The following is a 26,321-nucleotide window of genomic DNA, read 5'->3' as shown; positions in this document are numbered from 1 at the left end:
TGTGATCACGTAGGAAAGAAATTATACTTAATTAAGGAAATATTGTCTGGTTGTTAGGGCAACCCCCAGTCTCCAGACCATAATGCATTTCATATTACATGCTGTCAAGTCCATTCATATTCAATTTATTTAGCTGTAGAAGACAAAAATGTTTTGCCTCAGATGTTGCCATCATATTAAAAGTAATTTGATTCTTTTCAGCCTATAATATGTAATTGCTGATAAACATCCAGTTGGCTACTGGCAAAGGTTACATCAAACATATTGTTTTATCTTCATCTGTTTGGATGTCTGATTTTACTGGGTTTGTAAATTTATAGAAAGGCATCTTAGCATTGCAAACTGTTACTTAAAGCCCATTTTAATGGCAAAAAACCCGTAGAAGAAATTATCATGAGGTTTTGGCACTGTCTTTGCCAAAAAAAGTAGTTGTCTAGTCAATTATTTAGATCTGTCCTGCTGGTTGCCCTGTTGCCTCGGCATGATAACTTTTTTTTTTTTTTTTTTTTTTTTTTTTTTTTTTTTTTTTTTTTTTTTTGTAATTCCCATAATAAACTGATGACAATGACTTTTAAATTTGGCAACATATTCTCAGCATATGATTAGTCATACAATTGTGTCAATGCTAGAGTGGTTTTAAAAGAAATTAACAGGGCAAATGGTAAGGAATAATGATACAGACAAGCATGTTTTTTGTAACATTTTGATAAACCTAAAATAAGCTGACATACAGATTAGCTTTTCTTTTCACTTTATTTGAAAGACCTTGCTGTTTTAGAATGCTTTAAGCTTTATGCACATATTTTTCCTATAAGAAAGTAAATGTATATATTTCAGAATATAGTCATCACTTACAAAGAGAGAAGCCAGACTTTATGAACACTGCACACCCCCTCTATGGCAACAAACTCAAATTACAGGAAGGACACCAAATACAGTTTATTATATGTGGTAAAATATCTTTAAGTATTTGCCAATATCAAAAGGCATCAGCAAAACAAGTCTATGTTGATGCAAAGACACATGCCAACTTTTGTCTGCTGAAGGGTGGGAAACTGACATCAGAAATAAAAAATGTATTAGGAGGCTTTAGGAATGGAAAGTTCACTAGTTGAGAGATGCACTAAGGGGCCAGTGGGAGGATAGATTAGTTGGTCACAGATTTCTACAATAATGAACTGCATTAGAGGCTTCTATTTTATTTCAGTGTTCTAATACTGATATTGGAATTAAGGGGAAAAATACCAGCTGAATAAATATTTTTAAAGCTTACAGTAAGCATGTGTTTATTTTAGGAATCTACTTTTCCTTTATTTAAGACGTTTAAACAATTTAACCATACTCACAAATTCTGCTTTGTAAATACTGGTCAATGTAAAGCCAATAAACTTTACAGCAGAAAACTTACTATTTGTTTTCAGATATCTTGTGCAGACATAAAAGCACTAGGCCATTCCATCTGAAAATTTATTACCCTACTACCAAGTGAATGCCTTTATGTTATTGAGAACATGTTGTTCCTTGAGGTTTTATTAAATTGAGTGAAAGGATGACTTTCCTTATATTTATCAGACAGACACATCTATCAAGAATTAATATGAAAAAAATCAACATGCATGCTTTTTTGCAGATAAATACACTCTCTCTGCACACTGAACAAATGATGGCCATATTTCGATTGATTTACTGATCTCCTTGGGCTGCCTCTTACAGGCAGCAGAAAAACCAGGTCCCCTTGTCAGAACTGAGTCTACTGAACTACTCCAAACTGGTTGGTAAGGGTCAAACTCCTATGACTGTTGCAGGAAGATTAAAGGTAACTTTGAAATCCTCTATCTCCTTGTCATCACCTCTGCTGGGAATACTTATTGATATTTCAAAACAAAGCAAAACTTATTTTCCCTTTCTCAGTGAAAAGGTAGCAATTGCCGTGGCACTTGCCAGTTTATCAGAGATTAAATAATGATTTGAGTATAGTGAAGAAGATCAGCAAACATCAGCTAAAAATGTATATTCTATAAATCTTAGGATCTGTTTTCATTTCATTACATTGTTGATTTCAAAAGCTTGCTAAAAATGTGGCAAAGTGAGCAAGAAGCCCAAACCCTCCACTAAATTAAAGCAGCTTTAACTTTGGAATAGGCAAACCTGATACAGACCATTAATGCTGAACCCTGCTTCTGTACTGAGTACTAAACCACAAGTTCACAAGGTAATATTTTGAATCATGGGCATAAATTCAAATTCTTATCTGACATCACCTTCATAACTTAATTGAACCTCCTAGAAGCAACGAGCATATTTGCTTTCCCTTTCTGTATGTTTTTGCTGTATGTTTGTGAACTTTCCTCAGCTGAAAGTATATGTCATAGGTCCAAGAGAGTTACTGCCCAGGAGTAACTGGTTTTAAAAGATTAAGAATCCAAATATAGTGTGGTAAATAAAGAACAAAGGTGACCCTTGTGTAGGCTTCACCTTTCTTCAACAATAGCCAACTTTTTTTGATGGTTTCTTTCCCATTGTCCTTCTTGCCTTCTATTTCCTGTCTCCTAGTCTGAAATACAGCTTTGATAATGTACAGATACAAGCCTACATGTACAAATGCAGATTAAAGGGACGTAGAAATGGGAACATCAAGATATGAGGAAAAGACAGCTGATGCAACAGGAAGAGTTTTATATTAGCAACTTTTTGTACAAATAAAGCAATACCTGAAACGATATTGGACCAGTTAATAAATGTATTATATCAGGCAGTACCATATGTCAGTAGTTTATGCTTCTACCAGAGTAGAAAAAAATCAGTAAATATCATAGCATACCTCTGTCTGTTAATCTAAAAGGACCTAGTAAAACCAAATAGTTTATAATAGCATTTATTCTGCAAACAAAAAGCTGCCTATGTCACTCAGTGCCTAAGGTGACTTTTGCATGGTGACTTGTATCTTTCCACCCAAAATAAGGTCTAAAAAGAAAGGCCATTCAAGAAAGTGACAACATTTACAAATATTTATGAATGGAAAATATACCTGAGTTCCTACAGGGACTCTGAAGCAGATTTTGTGGGCCCTGTGTTAGACCTTTGTCCTTACTCTCTGCCCATGCATGTTGGACCACAAGCCCATGTGCTTCTCCGTAGTCTGCAAATCTGAAGTTTTCATACCCTTCTTCAACTTGCCCCAGGAATAAAATAAAATTACTGGTATTATGTGCAGTAACAAATGGGAGTATTTTAGCTGGGGTCTGCTATCAGGAAGGAGCCCACAGCAATTAGGAAATGACCTGTTGCAGTGGGGTATTCATTCCAGCAATTGTTGGAGAAGGCAGAGAGGCCATAGGCAGATCCCTCATCTGACCTATTCTAGAAGGGAATGAGAAATCTCATTTGCTTTTTTCCCTACTCTTCAGCTAATGAGTATGCACTTGGCTGTATGATGGCTTCATGTAGCCACTCCAGGTATCAGTACTTTTGTTATGTCAAGAACAGCCACCACAAACAAAAGAATCCTCACAACTCAAATAGGGTTTAGCATCCCCAGAAGACAAAAAAAGAAACATAAAGGTGGTAATTTGCCTGGGACATAACTACTGTAATTCACAGATCAAATCTTCTTCTGCCATTCCCACTCTCAGATTTCACAAAAGAAAGATTTCAATCCATGTCAAAACAAGCATTTCCATTCCGTTTATATTCTTATATATATATATATATTCTGATGTGGATGAAATCCTTCCTTCCTCCACTGTCTCCCAGCAGCTGATGTGCCATCCTAGTAAATGGGAATCTGGAGTCTCTTTTCTGTGGACTAGTTTTTCTTAACAACAGAATGGAATTTCATCTATTAAAGTTAAATCCAAATAATACTTCCCCTCAAACAGCTCTCTTCTATTCCCTCCCTTCTTGCCTATAACCAGGTGTGAAAATTCACTTAATGGCACATCCTAGGTGATAAATAGATATTATCAAACTGTACATTAAAATACAAGCCAGAACCAGTCTTTAGGTAACATTTTCACTTCTTCATCTTAGTGGGTTCAAATGAAACTTTCAAAATGGATGTCATATTTGCATCCTCAATAGTTTGATTTTACATCTCCATATATACACTCACAAAATTACACATGAGAAGACAAATTGTATTGCCAATTCTACTTCATCCACTCAGGCCACGATGTTTTTTCAGTATGTGGATAGGTTTTCTTTAAGATTTGAAACTCAGTGCAGGATTTATTATGGCATATGTAACTAAGAGCAACAGTGACTGGTTTTTAAACTTCCTGTTCATGAGCAACATTTAATGAGCAATGAGTACAAACTTCTGTTATTAGCTGAAAATGCTTACCAATTTTATTTTACTCAGGCAAACATGCTCCTAAAACAAGAAAAATGCTTGACAGAAAATTTTGCCTCCAGAGGTTTGTGCTTTTAACTAGAGTTACAGAGAAGGTTGGTGACATGAGAGCATGTAAGATGTTTAATGTAGTGGGGCCTTGTCTCTCCCTGGGCCTCCAGTTTTCCATGCCAGGTGAGGCAGTCCCACCTGTCTGTGTGCTCCAGAAAGGCATGACAACAGATGTCACCCAGTGTCTGACACACCAGGCTGCTCATCTCTGCTTTTCTGGCAAGATTGCAGATGCAGATCTTGGTTTTCTGGCAAGATTCAGTGCACAGGTCATTTGCCAGGCACAGAGAGTGCTTAACTGGGTTTGGGGAGGAAACTCCAGTGACATTTCTGCTATGTGCACTTCTAGCCTCGACACTGCAATGGCCAGTGACAGGGCAGAAGCCATGAGCTGTAACAGATAAGCTGTGCGTTTTGTTTCCTGCCCAAAACCTGAAGGGACTTGCACTGTAATCTTATAGCTGAGCTGGATGAAAATATTCACTCATTAGAAGGACAAACACTGACACTGGGAGAAATGAGAAATTATGAGGAACTGGCTATCACCAAGAGAAAAAAAAAAATAAAACCAAACAAAAAAGCGGGCTGGTAATATAATCCTATGTATTAAGGTCATATTAGAGATAAGATGACAAAAATGACACTCTACACAATGAAGAAAATGGTATGGCTGTGCTTGGTGTTAACTCCACAACACTTAACACAACCAGACTCAGATGGAAATATCTGAAATACCTTCAGCTTTCAAAAAAGTGAGCTGGTATCACTGAATGAAGTTCCAAGGAGACATACTGAGGTGCTAGGGTGGAAGACAGCAGAGTGCTCCTTTGTGAAATCCCAAATACTTGAGAGGACAATGGGAACAACAGTCAAGGAATGGTTAGTATCAGGATGTTTCCCTGCAATTCTGAGATCAGAAAGGCTCTTGTAAACCAAAATTTATCAGTGATGGACAATACAAATAAGGCAGCTTTACACTTGCTCCTGGACTTTCTGTCAGCCCTTCCAATGTCAAGCCAAAGGGAACTCTTCAATGTCAGAGTTAATTCCTAGGCAAGGCTCAAATCTAGGCTGCACTCTCAGAAGCACAGTGATGTAAGGGCTGCCATGTAATCCAGGTACACAGCTGCATGGGGTGGGTAGAAAGCCACCTTGAAATGCTGAGGTTAATGTTGCTGTATCACGCCTGAACTTGGCTACAAACACAATGTCCATCCTCCATGAGGATGCACTATGGTGCACTGACATCTGCTGCCTATGTCTCAACTCCTTGCTGGCAGCTCCTGCTCAAAGATTAAAGGTATGGAGGGTCTAAAAATTATGTCCTTTCCCTCCTCACACCATTTTTCAAATTTAAAAGTTCTGGAAAGCTGATGAGGACCAGTAATATGCACATAATCTTCACAGGAATCCTTCTTCTCCTACCTATTAGGAAAGACAGATAGCAGAAGATGCTATAAATTAAACCCTGGGTGAGTAAGGATGCTTTTCTAATGATATGCTTCTGTTCAATAATAGATTTTAGACCTGAAGATTAGATAGACTGGGAAATCTTGTACTAAGCCACTGTTCATGTTATGTATCAATTCAGTTCTAGATCACGGTGATTCATACCAATCTTTAAATCTAAAAACGCACCCTTTATTAGAGAGGACAAATATAGAAATTTGTCTGTCGTGTTCTGTTAGATTTGTAACCTGTAATGTTATACAAAACCCTTTCCCACACAGTAATGGAAAGACAACTATTCCAGCCTGCCTTTTCTTTCATTTAAACCCCAAAATTTTCACAGCCTGTGTGTCCCGGCCCAGACCCCAAATTGCATTTCATTTTCTGGACTTGTAACTCCTTAGGGGAGGCTCCATTCTGTATTGGGATTTTTCCTTTGACCATTTAAAACTGGCTACCTGGCACTGCCAGCTTTGTGACAGACCTCAAATTCACGATTGAGGCACATATTTCCAATAGTGCCTTCTTACCTTATATTCCATCATTAAAAGTAACACAAGACTATGTCTCACACATGCCTCTACAAATTTTAAGCATGATTTTTCTGACTAAAAATTCCATACCAGTTGCTCCTTGGACTCTCTGCAAGCAAAATGCAGCCAGCACCTGGTTTTTGTTGCTCCTGGACAATCCGCCCCTCTTTGGATGATGCTCCCAATGACACCATGGCAGTTAGTACACTGTTTTGAACAACTGAGACTATAGGAACAGTCAGACAAACTGTGGCTGCAGAAGTGTCCCTACCTAAAACTTCTCTCCCAGATGCATGAGACCTCAAGAGGCCAGTAAATCTGATGGCAGTAAGTAAACAGAGCATGTCCTTCAAAGGTAACCACATCTAAATCTGTGAATGTACAAGTCATATAGATGAAATCAAATTCAAGCCCTCAGCCATGTGTCACCAGTCAGAAAAAAAATGGAGTCTAGAGAGGGTAAAGAGATTTTTTAAACTAATAATCGGATATTTTAAGTTCTCCTTTACTTTAAAGTACTTCCAGTGAAACCAGTCTTTGTGCTAGAATAAAAAATTAATATTTGTAAGTCTCCCTTCTACCAAAGATCTCCAAGTGTTTTCAGTCCTATGTGATATACAGAGGACTCAGGAGCTGGTCTGTTATCAAGGTTCTGGGATGAGTTTGGATGTACATCTGAACTTCCCAAGTCCATGAGTGCTCAGACTGGGGGGCTACATGTGGGTCATCACCATTGCAGCCCCAAAAAGAACAGGTGCTTCCAATTACACACACCAGTCCAAATTGATCAAGAAAATGATACATTTTACCTCTTGATTCATGCTGAGAAGATTTGAAATAAGTATGAGAAAATGGCTAACTTGAGTCTACTTTGCTCCACACTCCACTGTCTTTTAAAAGCAAATGAAAATACTGAGGAAAAGCGATTTAAAAGCAACCCATGTGAATAAATATTCAGTGCAAAAATGGTTCAAATAGGTCTAAGAAGCAGACATGAAAAGTTCAGAAAGATGCAGATTTTGGCTATTATTAAGGCTAGAAAGAAGAGAAAGTAAGCAATCCACCAAGGATTACTCTACTTTTAAAAAAATATATCTTTACTGATTAAGAATGACTAAATTGATATATTTTCCCTTCTGTTTTCTGTCCAGATAAAGTCACTCTTGGGCAGAAATCTTCCTTATAAAGTTTCAGCCTAGAGCACATTTTAACAGCTGAATTATTATCCTTAAAATACAAGTTCATACTGGAAATGCTGGCAGCCCTCTTAACTATTGTATAGCAGTGTGCACAGCTGTAACATGTTAAATATGTTGAAAGTACATGGGGGGAACAGAGTGGCTCTAGGGTCTGGTAACAGAACAGAGAGTCTCAGTGCTGGGTCACCAGGTTTGGTCGTTGCTCAGTTGCAACAGTTGCTCAGTTCTGTTCAGGTATCAGCTACCCATGGAGAAACCCTCTACCTCAGACATACATCACTGTGACTGGTGATGCCCAACAGCCTTCCCAAGCATTGGGAAAGGTACGGGGCTGCATCTCCACAGGTTAGCTTGAAGGTGGAGAGCACTGATGACACAGAGGGGAGAGACTTGCATGGTCCTTGTCTGGCATGATGCTCTGCCTACACAGGGTGCTTGCCACTAGCCTATGGCTACTGGGTCTTCTCAGGGCACTCAGTTTTATCAGAAGGATAGTAACTACCAAAGACAGTTCCTATTTCCACATTAGTGAGTGGACCACATCCATGCCATCACACTACCAGTTTCAGAGGAATTGCCAAAGCAACATAGGCAAATGAAGTCAAAGTCTGCTGCTTCAGTTTTCTCTAAATGAATTTACTGGAGTAAATCAGGTAAGTTGCTCTGTTTTACTCTTATCCATATCAATGCTGCAGTAATCTCTACAAAAAGATTTTATTTATTATAGCTTTTTTTTTAATACACCACCATTTCCTACCAGCCACTGTGTACTTGTCCATGGGAATGCACAGCAAGCAGTCAGATCCTGACATATGACAAAGACGTTTTTACTTCTTTGTGACTTTGTGGTTTCCACACACCGTCTGATTTGCAGAAGTTTAGGCTGAAATAAAAAAAAAATTTTGGGGCAGCTTTCCTGAATTTCTTTCAGCTATTTGAGTATTGTAGAGGTGTTCAGTTTTCTCTGGAAAAAAAAAAAATCTTTATGTTTATTTTCTCTGGCATCTAAAAATTAACTACCATTGTGGCCAACAGTAATTCCAGAGGTTCTGCGAATGAGCCAAGAAAGAGCAGTTCAAGTTTTTTTCAAAGTAATTTTCTAAACCTTACCTGAAGTAAATTCTTCAGGCTACAAGGTAGCTGATGGGAACTGCCTACTACCAAATACTGCTCTGAAAACATCTCAGACAACAGAGAGCACCTTGCTCTGGAGCCAGAGATGAAGCTGATGAGTCACTGCTGTGGTAAATGTACCAGAGTGAGTCTTTGACCCAAACTGGATGATCAGCCTTCTATGAAGCACTGATCAGGCAGCTGAGTCTGCCATGAGTAAGATGTCTTTTACACGATGGTAAGAAGATGTTTGGAGGAACAAACCATAGAGCAAGCTAAAGAAAAGAAGGCCAGCCTGGATTGTATACGCATATTGCTGAGATGAACAGTAAATTATTTGGAAAAAAAAACCCCAAAACTCTGAAGGAGAATAAAACATCCTGTGAATCCAGGTTGCACCTGGCACATAACTGTGACCAAAAGAATGAAAAAAATTGGAGCTGTCAAAAAGCAATGTTTCCAGCATATTTCAAAATTACATGACATTTCAGAATTTATCTAAATGTGAAGGGAAAAAATAGCTTAAAATTAGTTCAACAACCCAGAAATGAAAACAGGGAGATTATAGATATTTTGTCTTTGTTCTTCTTTTCACCCTTTCCACACTCCCTAAGTTCTCTCTGGGAGTGAAGTCAAAACAACATTTTCACAACTTTTTCCATGTCACTACTCTCTCCCTCTGCACATTTCCACTTGAAGACAAGTTTTAGAGCTATTATTTGATTCTGGCCACAAAGCCAAATTTTATAATCCACAGAGTATTATATATGTAATAGTCCTGTCAGTCCTAGCCAGAGGCAAAGGGTAGCCTCAGCGGTAAAGGAAACAAGAAACATCCAAAGGAAGACAAATAGGAATGAGATGATAGGCAAATGGCTAATACTCCCATCTTTTGTTGAGAGATGTGTGGATAGAAGAATAGTGCTCTAATTAATTCCAGAGTGACAGGGACTTGAGGGCTGGGTTCTGTGCACTGCATGCTTGTGAATCTTCATTATATGTGAAACCCCTTCCTCCAAAAACCAAACAAACTCTTGTTTTGTCTTTGACATCAAAAGATGCATCATAACTAACAACAGATGTTCTGATAAACTCCAGTAGAGACAAACCTCTTGGCAGCCACATTTCTGTTCTGCAGTGACTTTTCCAGGCACACAGAAAATCCACTTGTGGGACTAAAAAGTACATGAAATGGTTTTCTGTTAGTATTTCCTGTGGTATTTTCTGTTACTATTGAGGAACTGCAGCATCATGAAGGACCATCTTCTGGTCTTTCAGTTGAGGGTCATTGCAGGTGATTATGAATTCAGGGAAGTAATGCAGAAGTGCACAGCTTGAAGAGGAAACTAGATGAGGCAAAAATTTTAGTAGAAGCTGATTGCAATTTCAGTGGTTCAATCTTCTGTAATCCAACAATCACAGTAACATACATATCTTAGTGAATTTGAAAAATTTTGCTTGAAATCCTGGCCCTGCTGAAATTAATTACAGTTTTGTCATCAACTTGAATGCTACCAGTATTTCACATTGTTTTAATCCTCTGAGATAGATGTTGAGCTGTACATCACTATGCAGGTATCCAAAAGATTTTTATATCACAGACAGATTTTCATTAATTAGTTATGTCTAGCAGAAATGTTTCTGCTCTTATTTTCAGATTCAGATTGTAATTCAGTGGTTTTTGGTTTTTTTCAGTAATCCAATTATAAATTTTGTGGCCCTATGCTGCCTGCAGACTTGTTTAATCAAGAAACAAAATTTTGTTTTCTGGCAAGACGGCTATCTTGTCTAGAAGCTAAAGTAATTAATAAAGATAAGGACAACCAACCTTGGAATGGGAAAGAATCAAGTCTAATAAAAATTTCCAGTAAGAAACCATCTAATAAACACTTGTTATGCACACTAAGAAGGATCCTTAGGCTGAAATGTTGCCATAAATTATTCATATGGAAGTTCTGGACTGTAAACAAATTTATGAAGATAATGATCTCTTTGCAATTCATGAACAAAAGTGGAGGGAGGGGTCAATCCCCAGAATAAGCTGTGATGTATAAATCCACCAGCTGGAGGCATAAAGTACTTATGCAGAGATTCACTGCAGAAATTGTAAAATAATCCCTGTGTGTTTTCTCCTTCCAGAAAGACAGCTTTGAAGAGCAACTGCAGAGCCAAATAATTTAGCATATGCTCATTTGCTGTCCTTGACCAGAGCAGTAATCACAAGTTAGAAATCAAAGTCTTTGGACTATAATGGGTGAATCAAATGAGAACTGTGCACAGCATTAGCCTGTGCCTACTTAAAACTAACAGCAAGCAAGCATGAAACCTTCGTCAGTACAGACCGCAAGGGGTTGTTGCAACTTTGGGAAACACTGATGTTCATTTTTGTTTGATGTACCCTGCTTTTCCTCAATTGAGGATTCATACTGACTGCCTAGGTGGTTTAATAAGCTGAATGAATTTCACAATGGCAAAGTTTATTTCCAGTACATTTATTTAATGGCTGAGGGAACTGATGAAAGGGAAATAAAAATCTGATGAGGGAAAAAAAAAATTAGTCTAGAATCTAGACTCCCCCAGGACAATTTCTTGTGCTTTGTATCCTCTGTACTGACAGATAACATATTTGCTTTCCAGCTAATTACCAACAAGACTAAAATTTTACATCTTTGATGTGTATGAGATCAAAGAATATTAGGAAATAAAAGTAAGATTAACATAATTGTCTTGTACAGCTATAATAAATTATGACTACATATACAACCAGACACCCTGCTCATCGGGAAGGCATAAACTAGAATCAATTGAACTATACAAGAACCTTGTTTAACTTTGTTTCCTCTGCAGTTTCTCACCTCTCTTGACAGCCACCACTGGATCCCAGATGGAAAGCCACAAAAGAGGCCCCCTCCCAGTGGCCTATCTGACTGACACCCATGAGATCCACAGAAGCTCCCATTTCAGTTGTTGAGCCTTAAAAAAACATAGCAGCCTTGTGCAGACACGGCAGGCCACCAGCAGGGGATGAACAAAGGATTTCCAGGTCCAAAATCACATATCCCTACCACACGCTTGATCTAATTTCTATTTAGGCTTTTTATTTTTTACTACTATTGTCTACCTAATGTGCTTACACAGACTGGGCACCCAAACCTCTTTGGGAGCATTTTGTGGTAGTGCAACCTTTTTCTATTATGTATCTAGGACACGATTCTCATCCATCAAATCGCTGCGACAGTTAGCATGCTCAGTTTAGGAAAAAAGGGGAAAAAAAAGGGGGACCCAATGCTTTGATGTATACCTGCATCTAATTCATCATTACCATGGCTGAAATAATGTGTTAGGAGTGTTGCATTTTCTTTAAACTGTCTATGAGAACAATGCTGCCCTATAATAACTGATAAACGCCTGGCTTTGATTGATTTGTCTTCAGTCTTAATATAAACAGCATGTTTGTTTACTCCATAAATATCTTAGTATTCCTACTTCCTCACCCGCTCAACTATGAGAAAAAAATCAAAGGCAGCCAAAAGTAACTGCCTTGTAAGAGTAAAATGGGGTGGGAATGTTTGGATCACTCTGGCTCATTAAGGTGATGTGAAAGGTCTACTTCTGGCTAGGAGCTGTGAGTTATTCCTTCAAGCAAAAGCATTTTGAAGGTTTTATTTGTCATCAGGTGGCAGTGACAATGAAAAACATCTATTGCACTTCAAGACAGCTGGTAATAAAGCAGCATGGGGAATGACTGACAGAATAACTATACCACTGTAGCTTCTAAGTTTTTACAGACATTCAGCTGGAGCTATACCATTGTATTAAATGTGGTTTAGGGTATAAAAAACATTTGATACAGAGGGGTTCTCTCCCTCCCCACTGCTGTATGAGGAATCAGTGCAACAAAATTTGGGTAAAGCGGTCTTTTGTTTAATTTAATTAATTGTTTTTACTGTGTAGTTTTGCTTTAGTTCACACAAGGGCAAGCCTAAAAATGTTTCTGACTTTCTGACAACTGCCTCATTCAGCTCCCTTGCAAGCAGCTCCCAACAAATCCCAGTCTTCAAAGGCACATTGTTTTTGTTTGTTCTCATTGTAACAGATGTTTTGTATCATGTACTTCAATGAACTAATTCATCTGCAGAGGACCGCCTACTCTGGCTGGTGTGCATCCAGCTGTGGAAATAGCTCAAGTGTCATCTCTGACCACTTTCATTCCATTCTTCTGACCTCACAGGATCTCAGTGACCGCATCCAAGCCCATTAAAAATAAACAGACCTGAGAACATCCTTTTAAAAATTTTCCAGCAGAGGAGTAATGCTGCTCTAGGCAGGAAGCCTTTCTGGAAAGAATGTAACTGATGCTGAAGGAAGATTCACTCAGCTCTGGAAGTCTCCTCCAAAACATGTTGCTTTTATCATATGAACTACCCAGTCAATATTAATAGGCACAGGAGCAATGTCATGTGTGATTTTGATGGAGCTGAGAGCTTCTGACTAACTCAGTGCCATATCAATTAGCCTGAGCACCAGGCAATCAATCACCACTTCTGCTCTAAATGTACTGAGCTCCCATTAGAAGTTACAAATACCATGAGGCTACTTCATCTCAACACACTGAGCCCTTTTATATATTGTGGCTCTACAGTAATATATTTCTGAAGTAGAAACAAAATCAATCTGAATTGCTCTGGAGTGGAAGCATATCCCATTAACAGCTGTGCACCAAGATTAAAATGTATTAGTGAATAAAATATAGTCTATGTCTGTAAGAAGACAATTACTGCTTTCTTAAAAGTGACCAAATAAAACATCCAACAGCAATAAAGAACAGACTTTCTGAAAATGCCTTTAGAATCAGTTGGGATCACTTCATCACAAGTCAAAACATGCCTGGGATGGTGCAACCATTCCTTGATTACCATTCTTGGAAGCAGGAGCAACAAGTTGCTTTCTGAATTTCTTGAGAAGTTGATGACAGTTTTCCACAGGAAATAAGTAGTTCCTGATAAGATGCTGATCATACACTTCAGTACTGGGTCCACTGTATTTGCTAATTACTTTCAAACCACTTAGTCAAGTCACCCATTAAGAGGAAATTATTCAATTGCAGATTCACTGAACTGAGAAACTCAGTGACCAAAACCCCTTGTGGAGCTAGAATTATCCACCTGTGTAAGAGGGCTCGCAATATGTCAAACCAGGTAGTTAATTTTGGCTTTGAGGAGCAACTATGGCTGTAGTTAATTAGACAGCTTGGAAGGATCTTTAATATTGTACAACACAAATTACTAGAATATTTCAGAAACATTTCAGGAGCCTTTGAAAACCTTCAGGAAAATTAGAGCCGTATAGCAATCATCAGAACTGATTAATCACTTTCAGGAAGTTGCATTCCAAACCCCGTATTCTGCAAAGAAAATTTTTTAACTTTCTGGCAACTGTCCTATATTTTAAAGATGATAATTCATCTTTTCACTTCAGCTTAGGTGTATTTATCATGAACTTGCTATTTGGGTATATCTAGGGATCAGCTGCTTTAAGGTCTAAGCAGATCATGCAGAAGGCATGAACAGCTGGCTGCAGCTCGTGACATTTTCTGTACTTCCTAACTCAGGGGTCAACAAAATGGACTCACTCACAGCAACGCTAAAGAATTTCACATTAGTGTTTACTGACTTCACAGTAACTCATTAAATGGTGATACCTAGGGTACAAATGGATGCCTGACAGAAGACTCTTTTGGGATTTTAAGTCTTTAGTCACACATTCTAGCCTTCCGCTGATTTTGCTGTTGCTTGGTTTGTTTGGCTTGGGCTTTCACTTTGGAGCATGTCAGAATGATAGATAGCATTCTTTGAAATAGAGAAAAATACTTCTCAGAGGGAGACCACCACATTTGAGTAAAACTGCTGTCCTTCAGCACATATAACATACAAAAGTAATGCCCGTGATACTCTTATGACTTATCCTGTATATTGGAATTGTTAACGACAAAGAGTTCTGTCCCTTGTATTTATCCACAAGACTTTTGCCAGCGCAAAAGAGTTAACACAGCTTTTCATGCTGTGAGAAGCAGAACAAATATTGCATAATGCCTGGTTACATATTGTCCCAGCTTGGCCAAGCAGATGAAAGGAAACAGCAAAGCACAGTCTCATACTTCACTCGATACAACAGTACTCATGGCATGTTTCTACTTACTCCTTCACTTGTCTGTTGAACAAAATAATGAAAAGAAGCTCAGAGAGGATTCAAATACATTGCATATTGTGGAAGCAGGCAAATGTCACCACAAACAGATCATTGCTAATCACCATAGCCCACACTCTCAGAGCCATGACCTGTATCACTGATTTTTATCTGGAAGACAGATTTGAATGGCATGTAAAACTCTAGGAAGAATAAAAAATGTACACATTTTGAATATTGTGAGACAGTACTCTTCAATTTTGGTATTTGAAGCTTCCCAAGCTCTATTACAAGATGTTTATAATGAGTTCACCTGGCTTACACACATGTCCAATATATTTTTTTTTTCCTGAATGGATGCAGTTACACACATTGGTACATTTATATTATCTCAGTGAAAACATCCATGGTTACTACCCACTGAAGGATGAAGTCCAGAATCTCAAAGACGTGCACATCACCTGTGTGGGCCAAGCGAAATATTTCTCAGGGTTATAGCCAAACCCGAACTTTGTAATCCAAGGATAAATTATATTGCTTTTCTAGCCTGGAAAGTGGAGGCAAAGCGAAGGAAAGGGCCAAACTAGTATGGAGTTCCCAGGACCTACTCCAGGTCCATGCTTTTAACACTGGCATGGATTGAAGGTATGTTTGCTGTGTGAGTCCAAATCTGAACTCTGAGCCATAACTCTTCTCTGGGCAGCAGCAGCAGTACCAGAACTCCCTTTCAAATACCAGTTTCCCCCACCATTACCATGCTCTAACCAGCTGCCTAAAATCTGCTTTATAGTCATCTCCTGGTAGAACCAATATGCCCAAGGTGTTGAATATCTGTCAAGATTTAGGTTGAAATGTTTTAAAATTGGGTATCAAGTGAAAGCTGAAGATGTGAATAGGGTGTTACTGTTTGCAGAAAGCAGCATGAAACCAGGGGAATTGCACAGGTCTTTCTCTTCAAATTTTTCTTATTCCTGTGCTGTTCCTGGGGGAGGATGTGGCCTGTCACAGCTTTAGCTGTCATGACAAGTGTCTTTGCTTGCTGCACTTGGAGTGGAGTTAGCAAGGGAGCTAATACAGCTTAGCTACTTCCACAGACACAAATCAGTGAGATGGGGTTCTGCATCTGCTTGTCTATCAGAAACACTCAAACTGTTCCTGACAAATGTCCACCCCTTTCTCTCCCTGAAGAAAGAACTGTGACAAGCACCAGGAAACGATCATTGCATCAAACACTCCATCCTCATTTAAAAGAAGTACATCTAGAGCAATCCTCTCCTTTCCACAAAAATGAAGTGGCCTGCCAGCAGGAAGAAATGTCAGTGGTGAAATGCATACAATCATGCTTTTCCTGGAACACTGTTTGTTCTCCTGGACCGCTGAACTTTGGGTTAGCCAGGAGCAGCTGTGGCACTGTGGATGAAGCAGCTTTACAATGGCAGGTCTCTTCCCCTACCTGCCTATGGAAAATATACTTCTAGCCACAACCCTGTCAGATGTGGGACATCTGTGAATGTGACACCCACCCCCACCTTCTTGGCTAGAGGCAGGCAGTAGACCAGTAATTTCCAAAGCTGCAAGCAGGAGTTTTTTATTGATAGTGCTAAAAAGGAAGGCTGCCAAGCTGGGAGCTGACACAGACTCACATCCTGTGTGGATTGGGCAAAGAGGGGGTGCATAATGATTTGCAGATTGCCATACTGCAAAAGTACAAAGGCTGTTTGAAAGCAGACTGTGTGCTGTGTGAATCATATGCAGCCCTCTTGTCCCACCACAGGGATCAGTAGCAGGGTGTCAATCCTGTGATCCTCAGCTTGAAGCTGAAGTAATCATCCAAGTCATCCCAGACTGAACCCCCCACAAGTACTCCACACTCTGAGTTTACAGCATTTTAGGAGGCAGAAGTAGACAACTGATAATGAGGAACCCAATTGTTTTCCTGCTTTGGGATGTGCATGTATGGTTTCCCATGCATAGAGAAAAGATAACTTCCACTCAATTGCTCGCTCAGAAAAGCGCGGTGGTGAAAGGCTACACCTGGGCTTTGGGGTGGATGTTACAGACAGGGTCTCTCCTCGGCAACAAGACCTGCAATACCATTACAAAACATCCCAGGTAGCTTATGTAAAAGGCACAGATTGAGAAAGACTGTCCAGCAGATGTCATTTAACAAGAGGTTGTAGTCAGTAACAAGAAATAAAAAATTGGATTTAAACTGTAGTAAGAAGAAGTGAGATTTCAGCCCCTAATTTCCAATTTCTTGTTAACAATAGGCCATTTGATAAGAGAACCTACACTGCTGTAAGTGCATCTCTTTGGCAGGTAGTCCAAAGGTAGTGGTTTCACTAAATAATAACTTGGCACTCCTTCAAAATTCTTCAGATTCTGTTGATCTGTGTGTTACACAACTCATTCTTCATCAATCCACTATGAAACAGGCAAAGAATGTTCAGTGTTTATGCTATTACATTTCACTATTTGTTTTCGCAATCATGTAAGAAAGAGGTTGAAACCATCCTCTCAACAGCACTGTAGATACCACTGACTCACAAGAGGCTTTGTGGCAAGCACTACTGAATGCATGGACTTAATCCTAGTTCAAACTGCTTTGAGAGGAAAACAAGGCCACAAGGTTACAACCTGAAAACTGTAATTAAGCAATTACTCCATTTCAGTGGTATTAAAATCAGTTTAGGAAAGATACACATGATTTGCCTCAGTACTGTAAAGTTTAGGTTAATATTATATTCTTTCTAAGGACATTTGAAATGAAAAGAAAGCATTTTACCTATGACAGTTAGAAATGAATGTCAAATACTGTTAGACCTGACTACATTCACTAGTTTCAATAACAAGCTACTACTTATGGTGTCTTGAATGTTTCTAACTTCCAGGGTGTCAGAGCACAGATGACATTTATACACTGAGATAAAAAAATAAATTGTTAGCACTGCTTCTGCAAAAATAATTTAAAAATAATTATGTTATTAAGATGCTTCAGCAGTTACAGTTGAGAAGGTGTTAATTAATCAGCCACTTACTCAGACCCCTCAATAAGTATATCAGGAATGAACACAGAAGGGAGGGAAAAAAAAGGCAAGAAAACACTACATTTGGAGGCCAGAAATAAGATTTGCTATAAGTCTACCTGAGACGCTGAAAATTATATTAAAACACCTAACAAAAAGTTTCTTACATAGATAAGTGAAAACCAAGGAGACAACCCAGAACTTGGCTCCCCATGCAGGGCAGGGGGAGGATGGGGGACGCACTAAGGTGTTTCAGAAGGAGCCCCAGCAGAATAAGGACACTATCTCGGTTTCCTACATCAGACAGCAGAGGCAGCACTCAGAGAATGAGTGTTTGGGCAGAAAAATGAATAGAGACAAAGGAGATGGAAAAACCCAGAGAAGTCACTGAACTCAAGGTGAATTGAGGAAGCAGGACTGGATCATCTCTATTGCAGAGCTGGAATATATGAGCACAGGTCCAGTGGCCAGGACTAAAGGATATTAATGAAGATAGAACATAGATAAATCAAAGATAGATGTAGCTAACCTCATTTTTTAAAATAAAATTCCCTATTTTCTCAACAAAGGATATGCAGCAGATCTAAACTCTCTGAAGGTCAATAAAGTATTTCAGGCAGTGCTACAGGCAGAAATTACTAAACTTTGGGGATGATAAAGGATTAACTAAAGCAGAAATGATAACAGGTTGTGCTAAAAGACAAGCTATGCTACTTCAGTGGGAGGGTTACTAAAATCTCCCTCAGGATTGCTCTCATCCAATGTTTTTAATAATTCCCTTGAATAATATTTGGGGAAATTGCGAAGTTGCAAGGCACAATTCATCAAGTCAATCAGGCTAACATGTGGTTTTCTTTATCACGTAGGAGCATCTGCCAGAAACGTGGAAGAAGGAGAAAACCTAGGTATATCAGTGAATTTCAAGATGACTGCATTACCAGTCATGAGCACAAGAGAAGAAAGATATTTTACAATGCAGCAAAGTCATCCCAGAGAAGAGAAGGAAGTATTAAAGCTATTTGTACAAAAGGCTTGAATACTTTGAGCTTTTGCTGCTCCAGAAAAATTAATTCAAAGTGGAATAGATCCAAAGAAGGGTCATCATTGCAGACAGAGGTATAAAATCCCTACATTATTGCAAATGAAGTGATGTTAACATAGTTAACCTAAATTGAAAATGCGGGTAACATTTTTGTCTATAAATTAATGTGGTGAACATTGAGAAAGGACAACAGTTACTGAATGTAGGAAGAATGTTTGACCAAGAAGATGGAGGTGAAATGAATAGGAGCACCTTTAGGCTGGAAATTAAAAACTGAGTGCTAAGCCTCAGAGCAAAGGTGTTTTGAAACAAACCTCCTGATAGGATTATCAAGAGGCATAAAATCAAAGTATTTAATCAGGTTTTGCAAGGGATTATGTAACATGCCACTGAGATTAGCTCAGTTGGTTAGAGCATGGTGTTAATAATGCCAAGGTTTTAGTTTCGATCCCTGTACGGGCCATTCACTGAAGAGTTGGACTTGATGATCCTTGTGGGTCTCTTCCAACTCAGAATATTCTGTGACTCTGTATGGATCCTGGATACAGGAATTTTGAATCTTATAAACTGGTCACTAAGTCCTTAGAGTACATCATTATAATTTTTTACATGAGTCCTGCACTAGAAAAATCATGATGCATTTGTAAGTAATACATAGATTAGCTAGTTTCCCCTACTTATGTAAATTGGTCCTTGAACACACTTGGTGTAACATAATGGTAATTTATGGAAGTGCTGTTGTTCCAAGGATTAAGAAGGTGCCAGAGTCTCCTTCATCAGCTTATTGCTGCAGGCATGATTCTCTTCTAATTCTCACTGTTTCACACCTATGCAATTCAATTTTCTTAAGTGAAGTTAACTCTTGATTTATTCTGGTAAAAATCAGATCCAATATTTCCTTTTGCAGCTGGGACAGGTTTATTTTAATAATTAACATGAAAACCCTGAACCCTAATAGTATCACTGTGAGGATGTGTTTAGAGGCATCAGTCAATATAGGCCCTTGTTCCACCAGACTTTTCACAAACTTCTACTAAAAACTACTTAGCAGTATGACAGTTTTATAATCTAAATAGATCGGGATTTGAAAAAAGACAAATCTGAAACTGAGCCTAAGAGAAAGATGTTTCTCCAAGGTCAAAAAGCTGATCGGTGGCAGATGAAAAAGTATCTGTCACTAAGTGCTCTAAGCCTACATGTATTCTTTGAAGCCAGTGTGAGGAAAGGCAGGCTCAGGTAAAAAAGGTGCTGCAGCAAGGATAAATATAGCTATTAAATACATTTGTAGCTAAACAAGTATATATAATTTCCATTTGGAATTTATTTTCAAAACCAGTTGAAGCCTCTGGGACAAAACCTCAAATGAATACCATATTTTAAAAAATAGTAAATTAATTAAACTTGAAGATTACACCTTGATTCATACAAAATCTTCTTCCTATGCAATTGTTTATAAAAGGACATCTTGTCAATAGCCTAAAACTTGACTTGATCCTTCACTAATAAGAATTCACCTTTACAGCTTTGACAGGTTGTGCCAGTCTTTTTAAATCCTATTTTGGAGTTATCACAGTTAGGGTGCTGCCCTTGTAAATCACATGCTTTCCTCAAGAATCCTCTTCTGGGTTTGCAGAACCCCAGAACCTGTTTCCTGCTCCAAAGCTGCCCAATGCTTCTTCTGTAAATGGAAATGCTGAGTTCCTGCAGTTGTAGGGATGGAGTCTGGGAGGCAGAAAGGAGATCCAGGTCCCCTTCTGCTGGTGAACTGTCCTCTGGTAATATCTTGTATTCTTAACTGTGCTATGAAAATGAGAAGCACATCTCCATCATGGGAAAGGCACCCAGAGATTATTCCCAGCCTTGCCACCAACTAGTGTGAAACCTCTGTGCTCTCAGACCACAGAGCACATTCAAAGCTCTTTGCTGTCTGTGGCAGATGAAAATTGTTGCCTTTCCCTTCCACCATCACAGAACTTGCATATTTGGTAATTGCACCACATGACCACCTTCGTTACACGCAGGCTGGGATCCGGCTTACGACGTGCACATCGTCTGATTTGTTGTAAGCCAGCAGAGCAGAGCGCTCTCTGCAGAAGGTGGGTAACATCAGCATCACCTGCAAGACAGCAGACAATGCTAGGCACAAAATAAGAGAAAGGTTCATGATGGAGGGTAAATTTGAGAGGACTGTAACACACATGTCACATGCCTCAGCCTGTTCACGGCACACATATGCATGCATAACCAGAATGCATCACATGGGGCAAAATACCTGATGGTGAGCTAAATTCAGCACTCTGCTGAGCCCATTACTTTCTGCAAACTGATTCTTCTAATTCTTGGCCTATCATTAATAGCATACATTTACACAGTCCACCACTCTCTCCTGATCCTATTGCAATCTGCCTACTTACTAATATATCACCAGGTAAATAATTAACTGGACCAGCGCTCACCAAATTAGGAATTTTTGCTCAAAATGGCAAACAAAACATATGAATCTTACAGATTTGTGTTCAGGATTTTGACTTTGTGTAAATCTAAAACTTGATGAAAATGCAAATCTTCATGAAAACAGAGCTGTTACATATATTAATATGAGATAAATTAAGTATTGCTGATATTCTTAGGTGATGTACATGGAATGGGAAAAGTGAAAGCAGAATGCAGGCTTTGTACAAAATTGTGCGTTGATTTTTTTAAAAAAGGCACTATATTCTTCCACAGAAGGTACTCTAATGTCTATTGATTAATGACTATCTATTTAAAAAATAGTTCCCTTTGGTAAAACTGCTTTTAAACAGCTGTTGTATTAAGGTTTTTCTTGATAATGAAGGTTGACGGGTAAGGTTGCATCTTTTCTGTTAAAAAGAAATCAAAATTCCACAACCTCAACCAAAATTTCCTGGCTTCAAGGAACTTTGGGAAACCTTTCAAAATATAGTGTCAGATGCCTTCTTTTCCAAATATCTTTTTCATTTATGTTTATAGATTTATATTAAACATAGATGTTATGTTTTTTTCCACTAATGTTAATGTTTTTAAACAGACTGATGGTTTATCCATTTAGTGTTTATGCTATCTGTAGAATATTTGAAAGAAAAGAAAATTTTACTAGAGCTCTGAAGTCTTTTTAGGATAAAACACAGCACACCACAAGTTCCACAAATGCAAGGGCTTGTCTACTGGAAACATTTGTGGTTCTCCTGTCCATGTTTTCTAAGTGAATTCATATGTGGTGTGTCTTGCTGCCATCACAAAAAATGCTCAGTTTCACTAGGGGGCTCTAACAGAGTGTCAAAAAACGTTGGCAATCAACCTTATATATATCTTTTTCTGGCATTCGTATTAATTTCTACAACAGCAGAACAAAGGACTGGAGCAATACTTTGATATGATTCCAGAAGCATTGTATAATCAGACTTAAAAACTGCTACACTTGAGTAAGAGATATAACTTGGCTGAATCTCTTACACCTGTTTTCTTTTAGAGGTCTAAGTTAGTTGAAGTCAGGCACGGCTTTTCAGTCCTGGGTACTCTCCCCAAAACAACAACACCTGGCACTAAAGGTGGTCAGCAAGCAAATGCTCACCAGCATCTGAAAAACCCGTTTAGGTAGCACTGAGACAACATCTGTATACAGTGGGTGCTGGGTGAGAGGGAGGCAGAAGTGACCTCATGTGAGCCTGCCTGCCCCAAAGGAACATTGCCAATTATTGTCTTGGTTATCAGAGTTATAGAATTTGCAGTCCTTGATTTTCTGCCTCAGGAAACACTGGAATTAAAATTGCTCAGCAGAACTTTGTCATTGGTATTTGGTTAGTTATTTCAACCTCTAAACACTTTAGCCTTAAGAGTTCAAGTAAGTTCATGTTCAAAGGATCTCTTAAAAATACATGGCTAAAAGTTGAAAGACTTGCTGAAGATTCCAATTTCTAAGGATTATTTCCTGTTTACTTTTCATACCAGCCAGCTGAATTCTCACATTTCATCTTGGAGGCAGGACTCAACTGTCTGCAGAGGACATACTTTGTTTTCTTACACTCAAACAGGCAAACTCAAGATAGACTCCTGGCTCTGTTTACTAAAAAGGTAGAGCAATAAACGTGAGGTAGAGAAAGCCATCTTGGGAGAGGGATGTGGATTGGAGCACAAGGAACTTCTTTGTTCCAGAGTGTAGGAATCAAAACACTGAAACTGCTGTGGTATTTTGGGTATTATCCAAAGCAGCAGAGTCGCTAGTGAGAAAATGAAAACTGATCCATTCCAGTTGAACAATTTGTACCTTTTATACTGCTACATTCATGCACAACAATCAAGAGGCAAGGATCTGGAGCCCTTACTCAGCCTTGCTTCTCACCAAACTAGGGGTTTTACACTGCTTATGAAATAAGACATGTTTTTGTTGGTGCTTTTAAAGACAGACGGATTCCATTTAGCCATGGGCCACAGGAAAGATGACAGAAAAAAATAATAAGGGTGTTTGTTAAGACATTGACCTCTCTGGAAGGACTGTAACGGCTTGAGAAACTTCCAGAACAGAAGTTCTCCCCAACATACTTTATCATTATCATTTATCTTTATAATTATAGTGGTACATTTTTCCATATGCTGCTGTGCTTACACCCTTCCTGCTGCCACTGGCGTACTCCATCTCCAGCTATTATGTAGAAACTATTCCAGACTGACAAGAACATCTATCTGTGCATACCCAGTGATTACACACACAGTTTTACTTGGAAATAAAAGAGGATAAGTGTAAAACCGGTGTGTACATTGAGTATTAGCATAGCACATTTCTGTTGGTTCACTAAAAAAATTGCCTTTAAACAGGAATACTACAAGTATTTTTTGTGATAAAGATTTGAATCAAAATGTTTTTTACAAATGCCCCTATCAGTAAAAATGGAATTGTCTACATGTGAACTGACGTGTAAACATGTTTTTCAAAGTATCCCCATAACTTTCAAACAGCCTTCAGGGACTACAGGAAAAACACAGTAATATGGCAAATGTTATAAATCTCCAGAATAACTCTTATCCCATTTATGTTTTGATTCTGTCATTACCATCCATCTATCCTTATCCTGAGGCAGTAATGAAAAACAAGACTTGTTTCAAACATGGAAGAATAAGCACTGTACTTTGAAAGATATAGTTAACTAAACTGAGCCTGGACTATCATCAGTGCATTAAATGTTTTGCCAATTTTAATCCAAACTCACACTGCTATAACTCTTTTGGAGCTTGTCTTCCATTAAAACTGTGGAGAATGACCGGGACACATGGCAAAGCAATGAAACTGACAAATTTTAGCTATTCTTACTTTGACACAGTGAAAGCAATATGGGAAAAAGTGGTGAAGGTTCAAATCACAAAGGGTGCATATTTCAAAAGTGTCTGAGTCACACATGAACCTCCAGGTAGATTTTTCCATCATGTCCACATGACTCAGGAATACCGCTCTCCAAAACCCTGAAGGTTGTGTAAGCATTAAGATGTGAGAAGTTTTCATGTATGACCTTACTATGCCAGCAGAAGTTTATTTTCAATACTACTTATTCAGAAATAGCAATGCTACCTCAACCTATTTGATATTATTTGTCCATGGCTTTTGGAGTAAGACCAGCAATAATCACTGATAACCAAAAATAAAACCCCTTTTAAAATTATATCTGCAATTGTTTATTAACAACGTCCTACAATATCAGTTCTATACCTGCAGAGTCCTTGACTGTTCATCTGAGTTTCTCTTTTTAGGACAAAAATGTTCTGAATACTATTTTCTTACAAAATGTAATTTTGGTTGTTTTCTGTTTTTAAGGGTATCACAGAAGTAAGAAGACAAACAAGGCTGAGAAGGAAAATCAGTATACTCAAATATTTTCCAGTTAATAGATATGTCATTTTTGGTTGTTAGGGTCAGAAGTTTATCTGCTTGTAGTTAAAAAGCTACAGAAGGAATTGGAGATACAATCTTTTACTATAGTGGGCTTTTTAATCCGCCAAGTAAATGGATACAGAATGTACATATGCACACATCAGGAAAATGTTGCTGAAATTGATATACAAAGGGAAATAAAGGACAAAAATATCTGACAGGCCAACCTACTGCAGGGGATATCACTGAAGAAAGAGCTTTGTATTTGCTGCACAGGGAGGCAGGTGGGAAGGGAGATGAGATGGGCAGGCAAAGGAGGGACAGACAGACACAGGATGGTAGTGCTGTGCAGCACAGCTCTGGCCTCCTGTCGGCAAGCCTACCAGTCTGAGAGAACATTGCCCTGTCTGCGCACGGCACGCTGAGTGAAAAACCCCCTTTGTCTCCTCTACAGCATGGTTCTGCCTGTCTTTTTGTCATGAGGGACACTATGTGATGTTAAATTATACATAAATATCAAGTAGAACTTTCTGTCAGAAATGAAAAGCTAATCATTCAGTAACGTGATTTAGTGGATACTTATACTCAAAACAAAGAATTAACCACCACTGTTTGGGCAATTCAAACTGTGCTTTCTGTATGAGTTCATCTCTACTGACAAAGAATACTAGAGGCTCAACAAAATGTTCTCCTTCCTGGAGCAAGGGGAATGTAACATTTATCTGCAGTGGTGTCCATGGGGACATCACATGCCACAGTCAATCACCTCATAAAATATTACGAAGTAATATGGTGGCAATTTAGATAATAGCATGGAAAACTAGCTTATAAGAAGAAACAAAAAGCTACCCAAATTAGAACGTTCCCAGTTTCATCAGCTCACAGGATTACCAAAACTCACATCTTTAATTCCGCCAACTTTATTGTCATCTTTTCTTCTTCTTTTTTTTTTGAGCTATGGAGCTGCCTAGAATAGCGTCTATTATATAGTTAGGCATGGAACTACAGAAACTTAAAGCGAACACAGATTCTTTATTTTCTTTCAAAACAGACCATTAATTCTGAAGTCTCCCGAATTCTCTGTGTGGCAATACTCTGACAAGTTTTCAGACATTTCTAATAAAGAATTCATCTCTGAATGAAACCTGGGGAATGGTAGTTCTGCCTTTTTGCTTTTTATGCTTCTTTGGTACTAAATGCCTCATGTCCTCATAAGAACATAATCTTTGGAAACATATGGGAAAAATCTGTCAGTGAAGAGTCTAGGACTGCTACAGAAAACACATGGAAGTAACCCACAGCAGCAATGAGACTGGAATAGAAATGGTACACCACTTATCCACTCTCCCTCTACTTTTCCATCTAGAATCACAATTCCCTTTTATGACATGACTCTCTGGTTCACAGTGAACACCAGTTTAACTCAGCATTTTGAGGGTGTCACTCACTATAAGAGACAAGTTTTCTCTTCATGTCCTTACTAAGGGGTA

General features: G+C 38.5%; 1 protein-coding gene and 1 long non-coding RNA gene across 3 annotated transcripts in view; one reads left to right on the top strand and one right to left on the bottom strand.

The window, feature by feature from the left end:
* RBMS3 (RNA binding motif single stranded interacting protein 3) overlaps positions 1 to 26,321 on the bottom strand; it is a 699,061-nt gene that overhangs the window by 35,705 nt on the left and 637,035 nt on the right. The window lies entirely within an intron of this gene.
* On the top strand, positions 1,637 to 2,720 carry LOC128807786 (uncharacterized). The gene is made up of 2 exons (XR_008437274.1): positions 1,637 to 1,816; positions 2,554 to 2,720. It is a non-coding gene; the product is annotated as an uncharacterized LOC128807786 (long non-coding RNA).

This window comes from Vidua macroura, chromosome 1 (genome assembly GCF_024509145.1).
Source record: "Vidua macroura isolate BioBank_ID:100142 chromosome 1, ASM2450914v1, whole genome shotgun sequence".
NCBI lineage: Eukaryota > Metazoa > Chordata > Aves > Passeriformes > Viduidae > Vidua > Vidua macroura.
This window is presented reverse-complemented; position numbering and strand designations above follow the sequence as displayed.